Below are 20,804 nucleotides of genomic sequence, written 5' to 3' on the forward strand. Positions count from 1 at the left end.
ATACCAAACATGTATATTTTGGTCATTGGTGGATATTCCTTCCACTGGCATAGATTGCAACTCCTCTGCAATTTTTATCAGACTGTCTTCAAGAGTGGTTGTGGCCCCTTCATTTATCTTACTGTAGCCAGCTTGGGGAGTGAGTCTTTGTGCACTTAGCTTTTGGAAGGATCTACCAGGGGATGCCCACTGCTGGCATAGCCTTGGGAGGTCAGAGTCACCTTCACACCACCATGAGAAGAGGGAGGATTATATCATTGGAGAACTTGATATTTATTGCTATTCAACTTCATTGATCCCCAGTCTAATGAGATCTTTTTGAATCCTGATTCTTTGATCTGTCATCAAAATCACAAATATTAAAAGTGCAAGGGCAGGAATTTAGTGATCACGTAGTCCAACTCTTTCATTTTACAGGTGGGGAAACTGCGGCCTGATCATATGATCATAGATTTAGAGCTAGCAGGGACTTTGGAACTATCTAGTTTGATGATGCATTTTAAATAGAAGGGAGCCAAGGCCCAGAGAATTCAGGTGACTTGCCTAAGATTACCTGGGGCAGAGCCAGGTGCCAACCAGTGCTAACATTTTTCTTTCATCACACAGCCTTTGTTTGCTTTCCCTCTTAGCTTCATACCATCTGTGAGGATGTTCATTTGCACATACTGGATACTAATTTCAGTTTGTTGGACTTCAATCTTAGGAGCTGACCAACTTGCCTGCCAAATGCTCTGGAGAGACACGATCTCAGTTTTCTTCATTATTTTGATAGTAGAAGGGGAAGAAGACAGGAGCTGTCCAACAAAACCCCCTCCACTTTTTCAAACTCAGCTTGGGCTGCTTGGGCTCTGCCCCAAATAGCCTTCTGGACAGAAGGAAGCTAGGGCTACTTACTTGGCTAGCTAACCAATGAATTGAATGCCATTTGTAAAAGTTTGTGTTAAGTCTATGAGAGACAGTGTGGCCAAGTGGAGAAAGGACTGGACTTTCAGGCAGAGCTTCTGGAGCCAATTCTAGTCCTGTCGTTTATTGCCTTTGTGACTCTGGTCTAGTACCTGAAACTCTCTGGCTTTACTTCCCTTATGTGTATAATGAAAGCCTTGAAATTGACGATCCCTATAATCCTTTTTAGCTCTGGCTGCTGAATCTCTGCTAAATCAAAATGCTTATTCATAGGCTATTTAAAAATATAATAAAATCCTTTCCTTTTCTGTTTTTCTTTTTAAATTATTAACTTAGCAATCATCAACTAACATAAACATTTCATTACATGCTGAAGAAAAACAAGACCAGTATGTAAAATTACGAAGTCTCTTTCGATTTTTTATAGCAGTCCTGTCTTTCTGGGCTCTGGTGAAACCCAAGTAGGGTTTTAGAGCCCTTGGGACAAGTCTACTCAACTGCCCATTCAATACCCCCACCCCCTCCAAGGAACAACATTGGAGGTTCATGATGAGTTCCTGTCAACCAATCACCAGAACAATTTATGAATGTCCTCTTCCAATAATGTCCAGAAATTGGCAAATAGGTGAGGAAGGAGCATTTATGGGCTCTCCTTTACCTCCCAAGGAATCATAGTTGTTTAGTCTTTCAGGCACATGTGGCTCTTCATGACCCCATGTGGGGATTTCTTGACAAAGATACTAGAGTGGTTTGCCATTTCTTTCTCCAGGTCATTTTACAGATGATGAAACAGGCACACAACAATAAATCAGCATTAGATTAAGCACCTACCACATTTCAGACATGGTTCTAGGCTTTGGTACTATAAAGACAAGAAGAACCAGTCTCTATCCTCAAAGAGTTTGATTTAAAAAATAAAGAATGTCATCAAAAGTGACAAATCTTAGAATTTATATATAATTTGATGATTTAAAAAAATACAGTTCCTGAAGTTAAAACCCCCCCCAGTCTGCTAGTGTCTATTTAAAAGATATATATATATATATATATATATATATATATATTTTTTTTTTTTTAAATGTGATGATATGGGTATCTTTAGATACAGTAGTTTCTTATTTATTTTCATAGGGAGACTTGAGTTTGATTAAAAAAAAAAGAATATAATCAAAAGTGACAAATCTTTGAATTTATTCCTGAAGTTAAAAAATCTCCAGTCTGCAAGTTTCTATTTAAAAGATTTTTTTTTAAAAAATGTGATGAAATGGGTATCTATTAGATACCCATTTTCTTATTTTTTTTTCATACAGAGACTATCTGAGATCCCTTCCCAGGGGGTATGTTTTGAGGGTTTTTCAGTGTGATGTCATCTTGTGTCACAAATGCCTCATCCCCTCTACCCTTCAGCTGGGGGCCTGTTTGTTCTTGTTGAGAAGTGGTTTAAAGAAAGGTTCAGGAAAGGGAAAAATGCCATAAAGGGCTCTGCAGATGCTCCAACCCAGTGCCCCTATTTTAGGGGGATACTGAAATTGAGAGGAAAAGAAGAAACTGCAGTGGAAGTGTCTTGTAGGCTTTGGAGAAAAAGCCTTTCTGAGAGGGACCAAAGTTTCCAATGCCTATAGGCTACCCTACACATTTGTGTCCCATGGGGTCAACAGTCTCCCTTAGCACTTGGCTTTTCTCTCTGCCTCTCATCTCTTGGGCAGTAGCATTAGAATGCTCTTTTGAGGTCCGAGCCCCAGGATTATTCAACTGGGCAAAGAAGGAGGCTAGGAATTTAGGATGTAGTTTAGATTTTCATTTTTTTAAACCAGCTTAGAAAAACTTCATAGGCATATTTCTGGGATTTATTTTTAAGTCTCCAACCTTTTAAAACCAAAGGGAAAATGGCTAGCAGTCCCCCAGAGTTTTTATAATGGAAAGAGGAGCGATGCAGTCTCTGGCACTGAGCAAAGCCTTTCAGCACCATAGTGCTATTGCCCATACTAATGGAAATGCAGTATTAAGTAAGCTGGGGTGGGTGGAAGCCAACAGATTCTCTTTCTTTTCTGCCTGGGGATTCCGTGGTGGTTTGTGGGAGTTCCATGGAGTGCTTAGGAAATAAGATTCTGATTCATTCCCTCCATGGTGCCCAGAGCGCCAGGTATCATCAGTAATGCAGGGCTGACAGCTTATAGGATCAGGATTGTTTCCTATCATTGAAGCCAGGCAAAACTGAAGCCAAGGGTTGATGCTAACCTTGATAGTCATCCTTGCGTGTTTTCATGTCTGGAAAGAAAGAAATGTCTTCTAAAACTAGTCTCTTTCTTATGGAAATGTTAGGGGTGTTTGTGTATGTGTGTGTGTGTGTGTGTGTGTATGTGTGTGTGTAAGAGAGAGACACAGAGACACAGACAGAGAGAGCTTGGCACATAAGACTAGCTACAAATCCATACTGAGGATTGAAGTAAAAAATTGACTAGGAAAAGAGCTGATCTCCATTTTTTTTCAGCCTGCTAAGGAGCCATACTCCTTTTCAGGATTATGCCTATTAAAAAACAAGCAAACCCTCCTGACCGAACTCCACTGATCAGTATAATTAGTTAATTTCAAGTCAAGTAATCAGATTGCCTGTAACTACAATAAAACTCATTAATTTGAATCACACTCATTTGAAACAAGTGATAATTCTTCACGTACATGATTATTAGAGAATCAAGAGTTTGAAATGTATATTTTTTTCATCTGGGAGCTTTTTAGGGTCATGCTCAGAAATAAAGAGAAATCCAGCCTAAAATAATATTTCCAAATGAAGGGCTTGAGAAATTTCCTGTACAAATGCCTTCATCTTCTGCTCCCAGTAATTATTGTGTTTGGCTTCTTCCTTTTGTAAAATGTCATTCTCTTGTGACCTCCACTAATTTTATTGATTGCATTGATGATTATTCATCAATTATACCCTTTGACAAGGTTCAAATTATATATATATATATAAACTTCTTTTAGCATCTTCTCCAATTTAGACGTTTCACTGTCCAACTTGCCTTTCCTCATCCTTACCCCCTCCCCAAATCCCAAATATTCCTAATTAGTGAGGTTTCAGTTTCTTTTGCCTTTGGGGAGTCAATCTCTGGCTTACAAAGATAAGATAGGGGCCAGATCTGTGATTTCATTATTATAGAGATCTCTTGGAGGAGAGAACTACTAAGTGCATCTTCTCCCCACTTCACATCTTAGAGATGCATACACAACCCTGAGAAGTTAAAACTACTTGCCCAGGGTCACAGGGCAGTGGGCCTTGAAGGCAACACTAGAATCCAGATCAACATATGGATTCAAAACAGCCTTCATCATCACCACTCACCCACATCCACTCCAGCAACAAATAGCTCGATTGTTAGCTGTTCCTCTTAGCATCTGTGCATGTGATTGGGTTTCCATTTTGAATACCCCAGAGCACATGTACCCTGAAAGAACTCAGTGCAGTTCTGCCTCTCAGTTACCCCTCTTTCACCACACATGCATCCCCTGGCCCAAGCACACCTGGTCTTGCCCTTTGTTGCTGTGAGTTACCAGCAGTGGTAACACTGATGTGTGAAACTGCAGATAGAGAAATTGTTACTGTGAACTGACTTGATCTTACATCATTTTAAACTGCACTCATTTCCGTTTCTTCTATACACCCAGTAATAGGATTTCACCGGAGCCTGGAGCAACAAGAAAGAATGTTTTCTCTCCTTCTCTTTTCACAAGTAATGAGTTTAGCAGTTTATATGCTGTCAGATTTAATATGTTTCTGTGCAAAAAAATTAAAAACAACAACAACATTGTTGATCAAATACCCACTGCCCTGCCTCATTGAACAAAATGGCAGCCAGTCCCATGACTTTCACACTTTGGAGGCTGGTGGTCTGCTCCCAAAGTGTAGACAGCTCAGGACAACCAAGGCAAACCAAGATATGAGCAGGAAACAGGCATTCTGGGCCAAGGGTTTATCTCCTAGCTATGAAAGGTAGTCTATCCCTTACCCTGGTGTAATGGGGGGGGAAGATACCAAGCATTTATTAAGCTCCTTAGTATATATTGGGCATTGTGCTAAGTGCTTTCCAATTATTATCACATTTAATCCTCACAGCAACTCAGGGAGGTGGGTGCTATTATTATCTGCATTTTACAGTTGAGGGAAGCAGACTAGTTAAATGACTTGCTCAGTCACACAACTAGTAATGTCTGAGGTCATCTTGAAATCAGATTTTCCTTACTGTAGGCCCAGCACTCTAACCAAGGGACCACCTAGCTCCCCCAAGGTGTTCTTAACCTCAAGGACAGGATTTTCCTTAATGTTTTGACAATTTTATTTCAATAGAATTGAGGGTGTTTTTTTTTTTTTGGTAATCCTATGTATTTTGTTTGATGTGCTTAAAAGTATAAATCTGAGAAGAGATTTATAGATTTCACTAGATTTTCTATGAAGGTATTGACACAACTAAGGTGAAAAAGAATGAGCTAGTAGTGATGTATTCACCGAAGCACCTAGTTCCAAATTATATGTTTGGGGTTTAACACCAAATGATGAGATTGATGTAGGCACCAAAGGGTTTGGTCATGTGAAGAATTCACAATGCCCATTCTCTGTCAAAAGGTAGGTTTAATTAGGAGAAGTGTATTACAGACAAAATGAAGAGGTACAGTAGACACCAGAAGCAGTAAAAATGCAATAGAATGGGAGAGGAGATAGAGCAAGGAAAGGAGTCTTAACAATTACCAAGGGAAAAGCCAAGTTCCCCAGTGGAACTCACAATTAGCCAGGAGAAAGGGAACATTCCATGAGGTGGGAGTACACCATTGACTGGCAGGCTAAATCCCCCTAAAAGAGGTAGCTATAAGAAGGAGAAAGTCACCATGAGGCAGGGGGAAGGGTGAGAAGAAAGACACCCTGAGGCAGAATGTCCTGAGGAACTAACCCAAAGGGACTTCAGCAAAGATGGTGTAGGCTATGGGCAGATTAATTGGGGAAATTTAACTTGAGAGGTTTGATTGCATTACAATTGGATACAGTAAGATGGGGTTACCCAAGACCTCCACAGGAGGTGAGCCTGAAAGGCTGAGCTGATCCCCATCAGTGCCCTTCCCTCCTTGTCTCAGGGAGTACTTTTATCAGTACTTCAGGCTTTCCCTGCTAAGTCCACCTAGTTACTCAGTACTTCATCAGTAGAATCTTCCAAAAAAGTAGGTTAGATCATCTCCTAGCATTGGATTCTTGGTAATCATCTTACATCTTTTGATATACCTGCTTAGGAGGCTGGCATGTGTAGGTGGGTGGGTGTTGAATTCCCATCTGGGCAAGTAGGCACCATAACAGCTCCACATTCTGTACACAGAACTGAGAAAGCCATGGGTGGGCTCTGCTTCTTCAGCCTGTGCCTCAAAACTCTGAAGGTGGGTGTATGTACAGGGTATGGACAGCTGTTATATGCAGTGGTGCAAGCAATGAAACTGTTTACATCCTTGCCTCCAGCCTCAGAAAGAAGGCAGTAATAACAGTAATCAGGATAAAATGGCCTCCCACAGTGGGCTTAGCCTGAAAGAACTTTCTCTTTCTCTGAGCAGTTGATAGCTGTGAAAAATCCTGCTAAACAACAATAATGAATGCAATCTACAAGTTAGTAATAAAAATCGAAAACATAATGAAACAATTGCCTAACAAATGCGGCTCCCTTTTAGAGGGAACAGGATGGTGGCTGACCACCTGGAGTGAGCTTGGGCTCCATTGGACTCCACTCAAGCAAGATTGCTGTTGGTTCTCAGCATCTCTGGGCCTTAGTTGCTTCATCTACACAATAGGAACTGCAGTCAGTTTCTCCAATCTTTTCACAAAAGGATGCTGCCCATTTAATACTATGCAGGCAGATTGTAACTTGTACATATTGCGTTGCAAAAATTGCCTTGGGATCTAGGCAATGCCAGGTTTCCCAGCTCACCTCCGATGAATAAAGTAATACAAAACGTCCCTGAAGTGAAGATAGCATTGTGTAAAACCATCCAGATCTTGACCATGGAGTACAACAATGTCTCAGTGGAGATACGTGATTGGCTTTCCCAGGAACGCATTTAGGTTTCTCAAGGCCTTCCATGGTCTGGCTTCAATGCATGTTTCTCACCTTCCTGCTCCATACTTTCCTCCTCATGCTACCCTTTAATCCAGATCTATCTCTTCTTTCCTGAAGACAATTTAGCTGCCACCTTCTCCATGAAACTCGGAGCTGTCTAGGTAAAAATGCCCCTCTCCCCACTTCAATCTGAGGCCATTTGGATTGCTCTTAAATTCATTATTCCAACTACACTGTAAGCTCTGGGGAAGCATGGCAGAGACTGGGTTGTTTTCCACAGTTTTATTTCCAGTACCTTAGCTGAAATGGAAAAAAAAATTCAACTGAATTAAAGGGAATTGTTCTAGTGATGTTAGGAGAATTCTCCCTACTTTCATTTGCTGATCAGGGAGATCTGAGACCTTTTCAGCTTTAAGCACTATTGATGGCTCCCATGGCCTATGGCAAGAATGAAAAATGTCTTGAAAGGTGGAAGCAAGTGTTTCAGAGAGGGTAGGTGAGGTGAGGGAGAGGAGATGGGGTAACTGTGGCTTCTGGTGCTCATCAATTTCTAGAGAAACAAAAAAGTCAGAGGCGACCTCTAAGGTCTTCTAGCCCAATCTCTACTTGAGTAAGAACCCCTTCTACAAGATCCCTAGCAAGTGTTCATCTGGGCTCACTTAGAAAGTCACTACCTCTCAAGGTTGCCTATTCCCTCTTTAAAAATGAATTTTATCTCCATTAACCATAACTTAAACACCAAAAAAAAAAAAGATTTCCATATACGCAGCAGAACACACATAGAGATCAAACTTGGAATCTTCCTTTCATAGCACTTATATGGCTTTTTTTTTAAGGAAACAAATCCACACATTATTTTCAGAACTGTTCTGCTTGTCATTGCTTCTTTCCAAAGTGCCTCTGTTCTCCTTTGTGCATTATGTTTCAGTGCCCCCTTTTTTTTCATAAAATTGCTAATTCCCTTTCCTTCCCACTCTCCACTCCTGCTCCCCACTTCCCTCCTCAACTGAAAAAAAAAACCAGAAAGAGGGGGAAACTCTTTTAACAAATGACATAATCAAGCAAAACAATCCCTTCCAGTGGCCATATCCCCAAGTATCTGTTTCCTCCTGTATCCTGAGTCCATCATCTTTTTGTCAGGAGTTGGGCAAGGCTCACCATCAGTCCCCTAGAATTCCGGCAGGTCATACTATTGATGGGAGTTCTTAAATCAAAATGATTTTTTTTTACAATGTTGTTTTCCTGGTTTATATTTTTCTCTTTTGTTCTCACTTTTCATGTTCACACTACACAGGATTCTTTGAAATTATCTTTTTTCCCTTTTCTTATGGAATGGAATTGTATTCCATTCCATTCATATATCACAGGCTTTCTCTGCCAACTCCACTTACACACCCACAGCCTCATCATTAGCATTGTGCCCCTGGATATGTCACTTTACTCTGTTTGCCTCAGTTTCCTCATCTGTAAAATGACCTGGAGAAGGAAGTGTCAAACCACTCCAGTATCTTTGTGAAGAAAACCCCAAATAGGATCATGAAGATTTGGACATTACTGAAAAATGACAACATCATTTTCCCACTTAACCTCTATTTCTCTTTCTCCTAGTGAAATGTAATTTTACATGAAACTCTGTGTGAGTGTGTGTGTTCAATTCATACCTACTTTCCCCTCCTTTTTACACTAGTGTATGCCTTTTACTTTCTCTTTTCTTTCCTCTCTTGAAATGTTCAGAATAAATCAGTCTGCCCCCAGGTCCTCTGAAGCCATTACATTTCTGAAGAGGCACTTGTTTCTTCTCCCATTAAAACATTAACATTAAATCATCATATGCAGGTGTTTGTTAAATGCTTATTGACTTACTGGATCAGGAACTTGGGTAGAGTTTCTTGATTCAGCATTCAGAGGCCCTGGGTGGTACCTGGGTATTCTGCTCTCAGCGCTGCCATTAACAAGATCACAGTGATGAAGTACCAGGTTGTGGGAGAGCTTTTAGGAATGTGAAAAATTCACAACAGGCGTTATTATAGTTACAAGGGCCTAATATTGATGTGAAAATGATTAAGTAACGGATTGTGTGTGAAGGGGGTTATTTAAAGGGAAGAAGGAAGAGGCTGAGGGGAAGTAAGGATGGAGTCTAGAGAATTATGGAAGGTCCTAGTGGAGAACAAACTCTCCTGTGCATTATGTGAGCAACTGCATGATGGCACAGGAACACCTGAGTATGCCTTAGATGTACTATCAAGACAGTCCCAGGAATTTGGCCTCCCTCTGTGTGTGATATGGTTGACAATGGGAACAGGATGAACTCTGTTAAAATTCACATCATTTCTGATAATGGAGACAGGATGGACTAGTTAAAGTTTACATCAATGCTGGCCTCTATTTACGCCGTGGGCTTCCAGTGTCCCATCTTGAGGATTTATGACTTTGTTAAGGTTTTCTGATCAAGCTAGGACTTTCTCAGTGGAGGCCTCAATTCTTGCCTGTGGCCACATACCCTTGCATGCTTCAGCTGTCTCTGGCCTGTGGTTTGTCTCCTGGATAGCTCCAGACTTATTTGCCTGAACTTACACTGCCTTTACTAGTTGTCTTCTATTGTCCGTGGGATTCTATCGATTCTTTGTGTAATCCTGAAGTGGAAGAAGCCTTACTATAGTTTCTCACTGGGTTTTTTGACACTTATTCAGTCTACTGAAGAATTCCAAGTTTTTGCTGGAATGTGAATGTGGGATCTGGGTGATCTGCCTCTGTTCAGACATCCCTCTTGTCCAGAGGTCTCCATTCTACTTTTTGACAGTCCCAATTATTAGAACACTTAGTAATTGTTAGATAGTTATGAGCTATGTGACCCTGGGCAAGTCACTTTACCCCATTTGCCTCAGTTTCAAAATTAACTGTAGAATGAGCCGGAGAAAGAAATAACAAATCACTCCAGTATCTTTGCCAAGAAAACCCCAAATGAGGTCACAAAGAATTAGACATGACTGAAAAAACCTGGACAAGAAAAACTCATTAGGAAGTTTTCCCTTTTATGACACTGAAATCTTCCCTTTTAAATGTCCATTGATTGGTCAGAGTTCTACCCTCTGAAACCAAATAGGACAAATCTGATCCCTCTTTCACATGACTGAACTACTTAAATGGGTCATCATTAATTCAAAAGTCCCTACCAAGAGCTCACCCCTGCCTACCATCCTATATCACTTCAGTCTATACTATCCTATCAGTTTACCATAAGGAGTCCAGCTTTTTCATATGTATTTCTTTGCTTGTTGTTTCCAGTATTAGATTGTGAGATCCTTGAGGACAGGGGCTATCTTTTGCCTCTTTTGGTATCACTCTTATGCGTGGCACATAGTAGACACTCAATAAACATTAGTTGACTGACAGGTCCTCCTACAGTTCTCTGATGACATCCTATCTTTCTGTTGTTCTTTGGAGTTCCTCCTTGGTTATATGCTTGTAGCCTGACCCCTACCACATACCTCTCTATTGCTGTATGTATACTGTATGTAGGATATTCATCCTTAGTTCTTTGAAGGCAGTGATGTTTCCCAACTTGCTACCAGAGAGCAACAACAACCAAAGTCAATATTGAAAAAGATACACCTTTGCTTCTATAATGAGCCCTTCAAATACTTGAAAAGAGATATATCATATCATGTCTCACTCTCCTACCCTCACCCCATTCACAAGCTTCTCCTCTCCTGGGCAAACATTGCCTTTCCCTTGATTAGTTTTTGAATGGAACTCTTTTGGTTGTATTCCTCTGGACATGCTCTAGCTTGTCAATGCCCTTCTCGGAAACAAACACAATACTCCAGACATGGACAGACCACAGACAGGGGACGTGGGGATTATGACGTCATCTTGTTCTGGAAACCATACTCTTATTAATACAGTCTCAGATCAGATTCCTTTGTTGGGTGATAAATCATATTGCTGATTCATATTGAAATTGTAGTCCGATTAAAAAAAAACAAACTTAAACCAGACCTGAGGTCTTTTCCACCTAAATTCAATTAATTTTCGGTCACTCACATTTAGGAAGCACCTAGCACGTGTAAGCAAGAGGCATTGTGGTATAATAGACAAAGGGCTGACCTTTAGAGCTTTTACTTTGCTGTATGATCACAGATGAGTGTTTGTATTTCACAGACATCTCTAAGACTATTAATTGCAGGTGAGTTGACAATCTGTCTTGGTGGAAGGAATCTCCATTGGGAATTCCTTACATGAATGAAATTCCACATCACTTCCCCACTGCCCCACCCAGCCCTGGTGTCAAAAACTGCAGAGAAGGCCAGAAGGATGAGGATTGACTGAGAAAAGGGCATTGAATCTGGCAATGAAGAGAGTGTTGGTAATTTGGCGTGTGAGTCCATTGGTGGAACTGGAAGCCTAATGACAATAAGTTGAGAGTGGGGAGGTGGGAGGTGTGAAACAATAGAGCCAACTAACAAAGATGGCTTTTTCTTTCTTTTAAAAAAGTTATTGATATCATTTATTTTTACATTGCCTAAATTCCCTCCTATATCTATCTCTCTTCTCTCCCCAGCTATGCTTTATGAAAAATTTTAAAATTAAAAAAATTATATAAAATTATTTAAGTTATAAAAAATAAAATTTTACAAAACAATTTAAGAAGAAAAAAACCAGTGAAACCAATCAATATGGTGAAAAAAAGCTTACAATATATGCAATTTTCCCCATCCTGTGCAGGGGCGTAGGCAGAAGAGTCTTCCCCCACCTTTGCTGTCAGACCGATCTTGTCTTGGAAATTTTGCCACATTCATTTTCAATTGTTTATTAGTGGTTAGTTTTTCTTTTTACATCATTATAGTCATTCTGTACACACCTTGTGGCTCTGCTTACTTTATTTTTACATTTAATTTTATAATGTTTTTCAATAAGCAAGCATTTTTCTTGCTCTTCCTCCCACTCTCCTTCCTCTCCAAAATAACAGCAAAAAAGAAAGCAAGAAAACTCCTATAACAAATAAACATGTCAAGTAAAGCACATTGTCTCCTTGGCCACATCTCCAAATTTATGTCTTGTATATTTTGAGCCTATCACCTTTTTGGCAAGAGGTGGGTGGGCAACATGTTTCATTTCAGGGCTTTTGGAATTGAGCTTTCTCACTGCATTGATCAGAGTTGTCAAGTTTGTTTTTACAATGTTGTCATTGTATAAATTATTTTTTGGGTTCTGCTGACTTCTTTCTATATAACCCATAGCATCATTCCATCATTCTTGGTGGAATTGTATGCAGGTACTAAAGTGACACATGCTGACTCCAGTTCAGCTTTTTGTTCAGATCAACAGTCAATCAACAAGTGGTAATTAAGTACCTAATATGTGCCATGCGCTGTGCTAAGTTCTGGGGATACAAAGAAAGGCAAAAAAGAGTCTCTTACTCTCCAAGTGCTCCAAATCTAATGAGGGAGATAACATGTAAAGGAATATGGACAAATCAGTTAAGTATACAGGATAAACTGGAAATAATCAAAAAAGATGAAGAAAGGGTAAGTAGGAAATAATCAAAGAAGATGGAGACAGGGAAAACGAGTTGGTTTCAGAGTAAAGGTGCTCTGACTAAAGAGGACTGGGAAAGATTGCTTGCAGAAGGTGGAACTTTAGTTGAGGCCTGCAGGAAGTCAGAGAGGTGAGGTGGGCGAGCATGAGGAGGGAAAAAGTTGCAAACATGGGGAATGGCCAGTGCAAATGCCCTGTATTAATAGTTAAATGTAATTTTGTGGATGGACTCCCACATGAAAGATATGCTGCCTCTGAGTTGGGATATGGAGTGTCTTGTTTGAGAAATAGCAAGGAAGCCAGTGGGACAGGATCAGAGAAAACATCTAGGGGAACAAAATATGAAGAGACTGGAAAAGTAGGAAGGAGTCGGGTTATGAAAGACTTTAAAATGCAACCAGAAGATTTTATATTTGATCACGGGGGTCAGAGAGAACTACTGGAGTTTATGAAAAAGGGAAGCGATGGTCAGATCTGAGCAGCCAGATGGTGTTGTAAGGGATATAGGGCCTAGAGTCAGAATACCTGAGTTCAAATCCAACCTCAGGCACCTTGGACAAGTCACTTTGCACTGTTTATCTCAGTTTCCTCATCTGTAAAATGAGTTGGAGGCACACTACTCCAGGATCTTTGCCCAGAAAATCCCATGGGGCAGCTAGTTGGTGCAATGGATAGAGCACCAATCTTGAAGTCAGGAGGACCTGAGTTCAAATCTGACCTCAGATACTTAATGCTTCTTAGATGTGTGACCCTGGGCAAGTCACTTAATCCCAACTGCCTCAGGAAAAAAAAAGAACGTGATCATAAAGAGTCACACACTCTGAATGGCAGATCTGCATTTTAGGAAGATTACTTTGGCAGCTGAGTGGAGGGTAGACTGGCATGGGGAAAGACTTGAAGCAAAAAGACCAACTAGAAAGCTATTACGATACTCTAGGAATGAGATGATAAAAGCCTGGATCAGGGTGGCAACTGTGGCAAAGGAGAGAATTGAAAGCCTAAGATATTGCAAAAGTGAAGTTGAGATGGTCTTGGAAACAGAGTGGATATTTTGGGCGGGTGGTAATTGATGTGATGCAGCCATTTTAAGGAATGATGTGAACTCTGGGAGTCCATCTTGTTCCCATCTACAACCTTATCACATACACAAAGAGAGGCCGCATTCTGGGACTGATATCTTGTCAGCATGACCAAGACTTGCCCAACCCAAAGGTTCTTGCAGATAAGCGACCCTTCCTTCCTTGATCAGGCATATTGGAGATATTATTGCCCTACAAATAACCATTGTGACCAAAGCATCTTCATTATCCTATATTAGCGTACCCTACTTTCTGGTGTCCCATCATGTAGTTGCTAACATAGATATAATACATATGTATGTTCTTGACTAGGATCCTCCCTAAATCCTCCCTAACCCTCTAGACCCAGCCCTTACCTCCCCTCTCCCTTCCTCCCTCTGACCTTTAAATGGCAACCCTTCACTCACAGCCTACTGCTAGCTCAACTTGATCAGCCGGTTTTGTCCTTTTTATGGTAATAAAGGGACTCCTTGTAGCTATGATAATGCCTCTGTGAATTTTTCATATTCTGAACCACTCTCCTAGAACCTGGTGCTTCATCAGTAGTGAGGAAGGGAGAATGATATGGTATTAGCTTGGGGGACACCCAGGGAGGATAGTGGTGCCCCAATATCCTTCAGATGTCCTCATTCTTAACATCTGGGTCTACTACTAATATTTGGAAAGCACTTTACATTTTCCGATTTCAAACAATTACAACTTAATTGCCCATATTTTCTAGAGATTGATTTAGATGTGCTCATATTGATATATAATTACTATTGTTTTGTTTTTATTTTTATTTTTGTTTTTTTCCCCTGAGGCAATTGGGGTTAAGTGACTTGCCCAGGGTCACACAGCTAGTAAGTATTAAGTGTCTGAGGCCCCATTGGAAACATAGGTCCTCCTGCTTTCAGGTCCAGTACTCTAGCCATCACACCATCTAGCTGCCTGATTAATATATAAATATTAATGTGAACAAATGATGCACAATATTATAGCAACAATGTTCTATTAGGTTAACATCTTGTGCTTAATATAAAATGACATAATATCATAGCAACAAGCAAGAATTCAAAAAGTAAAAGTAGCACCAATGACTTATTCATATTTCAACATTAGCAATTAATTATGCATTCAGTCACATTCAAAATTTTTAAGAGACACAACATGTCATACATGCAACAATCACATAACAATATTTGCATATTAACATCAGGTAGGAATAAGGCCAAGCTAATTTGGATAAGTTCATTACACCTTCAGAGAATACAAAAACAATTTTTAAGTACCAAAAAATTCCCCCATGATCCCACTATACAATCAGGAAGAAATCAAATCATCTGTGTCTTAAAATAAAATTGATTTATTATGAAAAAAAAGGAAAAATAGAAATAAAATGTGTTTTTCAACATGACAAAATTAGATCCCCTTCTGAGACAAAATGAGCCACAGCAAAATAGCTGAAATTTTCCTTCAAAATCCCTTAAAATTAAAAAAAAAATCCCTGGAACTACATAAGGAATAGTAAACAAAGAAGAGGCCAAAAGGATTCACCAGCCTTAAAAAAGTCTGACAAAGATCTTTTTCTCAAAGTTGCTTTCAGAAAGGTAGAACATACAAAATTCAAATGTCTGTTTTTAGAGGAAAAAGAAGCCTTCCAATTTAAACTCACTGGAAGCCAACAGAAATGGAAGCAGAACCTTGACATCACAATCTGTGATGTTGTGCCAGCTAGTGCTAAAACCACCAAAAAGTTCAAGAGAGGCAAAAACACCGTCCTGTCCTCAAACCCTATCTGTTTTCTTTGATTATTTTCAATTTAATTCGAATGGGAGAGACAATATGAAAACAACTACCTATGTACAAGATATGTACAGTGGAAATGAGACCTTTTAGAATTGAAGTTTGGGGCAGCTCAGTGCTGATGAGCCTGCTGGGCCCAGAACTTTTCAGGTTGAAAGCCCATAGGCTTATTGCCATTCTGAAAACAATGAGTAGACTCTGAGCCAAGAAATCACACAATCCCAGAAATGAGGCCAAAAACAAATAGTTCTTAGATTAAAAAAAATTAATTTCATGAGAATAAGGGACCTAGAATTATCACAATATTCCTGTGGACAGGCTACCATATGTAAAGTATATGCCATCCATGTAAGATGTATATATCACACTTGATGTCTAAATGTATAGACAGGTAACTTGGTGGCTTAAGAGGAAGCACAAATACGTATTTTGGAAATCTTACCTGTTCCATGCATCTATTCTCCAAAAGAGAAGGGTCCTGTACTAGAAGTATATCTGTCTCCCTAAATAGGGATGTAGGGACATGATCAGGTTCAAACTCCATTCTCTTTACCTAAAATTGAAAAAAAAACCCATTGAGGCTTGGGACCACAGGATTCCAGAGAGAATAGTCCTCAAAACCTTTCCCCTTCCTGCATTGTCATTCATCAGACTCTGAGTGAAGAGGTCACACAAGTAGAGCCTAGCTGAAAGAAGTAATGGATATTAAAAAAAATCCATTCATATCCACTAACAATGATTTTCAAACTTTTGTTTCTATTTATACTATTAAAAATTATTGAGCATCTGTCGAAAGACTTTGTTGGTAAGAGTTATATTTATAGATATTTGCCATGTTAGAATTAAAAATGAATTGAATTTGTAGATCCTCTGAAAGGATTTCAGAGACCTCTAGTATTCTCTGGTCAACACTTTGAGCCTGTTTCCTATGAGCCTAGGACAAGGCTCATAACCCTTTCTGAATGCCTCCACAGGCAATGAAAGAGCCTACTCTTGCACACATAGTCAACCAGAATCAGATAGGATTCTGTCCATCTCCATGTCCATATACACACCACAGTCTCTCAAGACACATTCTTTCCACATCATAACAACTGTTATGGAAGCAGCATTCCCAGCATCCTCAACATGGAGCCACTCTGCTCACATGCCTGATCTCCATTACACTACCAAATGCTAGTTACATCAAAGACCATTGCAAATAGAGAACAGTGAACAAATCCATTTATCTAAGCACAAAGCCATCTGAAATCAAAGTTCTGCAGAGTCGATCAGTGGTGTTAAATGGAAAGGGGGCCACTAATGCTTACAGAAGGATTTCTAAAGTCCAGGCATGTACTCACTTTAGTTTTTAGAAGGTCAACGTTATGTTTTATTGTAATTTAAAAATTTATTTTGTTAAAACATTTCCCAATTACATTGTGATCTGGTTGGGCTGTACTTGGGAGTATATGACCTGCAACTGGCCGTGGAATTGGAACATACCAGGACATTCATGAGCGATTGGGCTCTTGAGATGGGAAAGAGGTGAATCTCAGCCCAACCAAGATAGAGAGGCCTGAGGGAGAAATTCTTAAGTCTCTAGGGAGGCAAGCTGGAAAGCAGGGGTGTGTTGGGGGGACTTGGTTTTTGCCTACATGCCTGCCATCCAAAATCTTTGTCTCTATGCATCTTGAATCAGTCCCCAAGAAATTCTGGTACCACAAATGTCCTGTCGAGGCAAGAATTGAAGACATTTCTACTCTCCAAAGCTCTTGTGCTAATGCAGATTCCCATTCTGTAGCCATTATCCAACATGAAGCTTCCCATCTTCCATCCAGCTTGTCCATTCAGTTAGCTAAAGACACTATTTCTTCCTTTGTTAATCTGGCCATCTTGTATTTTAGAAAAAAAAATCCATTCGTGTTCGCTAACAATGATTTTCAAGTTTTTGTTTTCAGGATCCCTTTATACTATTAAAACTTATTGAGGATCTGTCCAAAGACTTTTTATTGATGAGAGTTATATTTATAGATATTTACAATGTTAGAATTAAAAACAAATTGAATTTGTAGATTCTCTGAAAGGATTTCAGAGACCTCCAGTATTCTCTGGTCAACACTTTGAAAACCACCACAACTAACATCAGTTTTGCTGGCATCTAATTGAGCCAGTTTCTGATAATTTCTTTTATTTCCTCTTCCTTCAGTGTATATTTTCTTTTTTCATTTTGGATAAGAACAATTTGGTTTCTCCCATTAAAAAAATAGATTAACTAAATGCTTATCTATTGTAGGGATTTCCCTGAACCCTCACAACTCCACTTTTATTTATCAATTCAATGCTGTTGCTTTTGCTTTCAATTTTGCTATTCTTTTCTTTGCTTTTCAGCATTTCTGTTATTATTGTTGGGGGGTCTATGAACTAGCAACTTTTAATATTTTGATCATTGTATTTTGTATCCTTGATTTTCTTGGCAATATTATGTATTTTATCGCATGCATTTAAAAGTGTCTTTCTGAGGTGTTCATTGAGTTTCACCAGATTGCTGGATGGGATTCATGACAAGGTGAAGGACCCCTGCTTTGTGTATCTCATTATTATGAGATTGTGTATAATCTCATTATGTATAATGCTGACCTTTGGTTTTAGTTACTTTTTATGATATTTAATTTAAAAGTCCCTCTTTGCTCTTTTATTGTAGGATTTTTAGCACAAGTAAGTATTTTACTTTGTTAAAGGTTTTTTCTGCATCAATTGAGATAATTAGGTGGTTTTAGATGTTTTTATTTTCAAAATGATTAATTATGTTGATTGCTTTCCTAATGTTGAATCATCCTTGCATCCCTGGTATGAATCCAACTTTGTCATAATGAATGATTTCTTAGGTAAGTTACTGTAGTCTGTTTGACAGGATTTTATTAAATATTTTTGAATTGGTATTCATTAATTATATTGGTCTTTGGTTCCTGTCTGTTTGTCCTTCCCAACTTTTAAAAAACATAACCAACTTTTTCTTAAGGTTAATTAGCCGTGTCTCTTCCATTCTCTATGCAGTGAGGCCATTTAAAAGCAAAACACAATATCTAAGGCATTTTGGACAAGGACTGACCTTTCATGGATAGTGGACATTCTCTCTAGCCAGACAGATCAGCACCTTCTCTGCAAGCTCTAGTCTTAGAAAATTGCCTAGAACATTGTTAAGTCTCCTGTTAAAAGTGACAGAGCCAGGTTGCATTGAAGATAGGATATGTTCTTGAGAAGTTTTAGGTCCTAAGCCCCATTACCATCCACCAGGCCATTGTGCCTTTCCTAAGACATCTGCCCTGTTTACATTTTATTTTACTGATTTGGTCCAATGTTCTGGGCTGCTGAGATCTTTTGGGTTCCTGAGTGCCATGTCATGTGTCTGCCAGCTCTTCATCCCAACTTTGTATCCTCTGCCCATTTATTAGGTCCACTATCTCGGACTCCATCCCTCAGTGTCCTCACTCAATTATTACTTTTCTTTTGGGGGGTCCCAAAGATAAACCTGCCTTTCTTGCTACTAACTAGGGGTTTTGTCCCTCTCAAGTTCACTATGTAGTTATTGAGTCATTTTTCAATCATATCTGACTCTTACCAACCATATTTAGAGTTTTCTTGACAAAGATACTAGATCAGTTTGCCATTTCCTTCTCTAGCTCATTTTACAGATAAGAGAACTGAGGCAATCGAATGAAGTGACTTACCCAGTCACATAGCTAGTAATCTGAGGCTGTGAACTATTTTTAATTTGATAACTATTTCAATATAATTGAATTTCTTTGTAATCTTATATATTTTCTTTTCTTTTATGCATTTAAAAACCTTCTGAGGAGTCCAAATACTTCACCAGGCTGCCACAGGGGCCTGGAACCCAGCAAAGGCTAAGAACTTCTGTTCTAAAGGTCTTTTTCTAATGACATTAAGAGGGAAACAGAGGGAAATGTTCCTTCCTATTCCCACCTTCTTCCTCCCCAGCCTCTCTATCCCTCCCAGACTTCTTTTAGACCCTCAAGGGAATAACAAAAGTCGAATAAATGCTAGAGATGAGTCTTTTTTAAGCAAAGGGAAGTAAGATTAATCTGCAATTCATTGCAAACCCCAAGCTGGCTCTGACCATTAAGGGTCCTGCCAGTACAGAAACAAAAGATACAGCTGGAGAGTGAGGGGCTGGTCTAAGAGCTTGAATTGGTTAGGAGGCCAGCTGAAGAGGGAGGAACTTGCACACCTTGGGGGGGGGTTCATTTTTATTTTCTCCTTTCTCTTCCCCTTGGGTGTTGTGGTAAAAATCACTGAATTTAGAATTGGGAGAGAGCTTCTCTGTAGAGCTGAGATTATAGATCCTTATTTTTCTCATCAGTAAAATGGGAATAATTGCAGTACTTGCCCAGGACTGTGGAGAGGCTCAATAAGATGCCCTATGTAAAATGCCCTGCAAATCTGAACACATGAAAGGTTTGGACGAGATGATCCATCCAGATTGGAACTGCTTATACCAGCATCTCATAAACCTAATGGTCTCTCTGAGTGATTGAGATAAGATGTACTAGATACATCAGGGGCCTAGGACTGGTTCTAATTCCCTTCAGGTATAATCTTAAATTGACCTTTCCACTCTGTTGAACTTCCTGCTTCTCTTTACTAAAATGGGAGTCATAAGTAGGACCCTATCTACCTCCCAGGGCTCAGTAGGCAGAGCAAATGAGGCAGTGGAGGGGAGAGTATGCTTCTCCCTGGAAGATTCTGTACTCAGGTAATGGGTTCTTACTGGATAGAGCACCTGGCCTGGAGTCAGGAATGCTCATCTTCTTGAGTTCAAATTTGATCTTAGTCACTTACTGGGTATATGTGTCACTATACCCTGTTTGCCTCAGTTTCCTCATCTATAAAATGAGCTGGATCAGGAAATGGCAAAGTGCTCCAGTATCTTTGCCAAGAAAACTCCAAATGGGGTCAGGCAGGATTGTAAAAATCACAACCACAACGTGAAACTTAGCACTTCCTTCAATTATGAGTTTTTAAAAAAACACATTACCCTGAGAAGAGGTCCATAGATTTTACCAGATTGCCAAAGTCAACCAGTTTCAGGTGAATGATGAGATGAGAAACCAGATTGCAAAGGGTGAGGAATGAGTGAGAATACAGAAAGTGGAAGCAGAGAGAATACAGAAAGCTTTTTTAAAAATGAGTTTTATTCTTCATAGGAAGAGAAATTAAGGATGAAAGCTTGAGGATATGGTACAATCTAATGAGGGTTTTTTTGAGTAAGTGAAGGGAGAATAAGGGCATTATTAAGGTAAAGTAATTGAGTTAGGATTTGAATTTGGCCCTCTGACTCCCAATCCAATGTTCTTGCCCTAAACTACAGTCACTGTGATGTAATTCCTGCATGCCTTTGTCAACCAAC

The sequence above is a fragment of the Sarcophilus harrisii genome, chromosome X (genome assembly GCF_902635505.1).
Source record: "Sarcophilus harrisii chromosome X, mSarHar1.11, whole genome shotgun sequence".
Classification (NCBI taxonomy): Eukaryota; Metazoa; Chordata; class Mammalia; order Dasyuromorphia; family Dasyuridae; genus Sarcophilus; species Sarcophilus harrisii.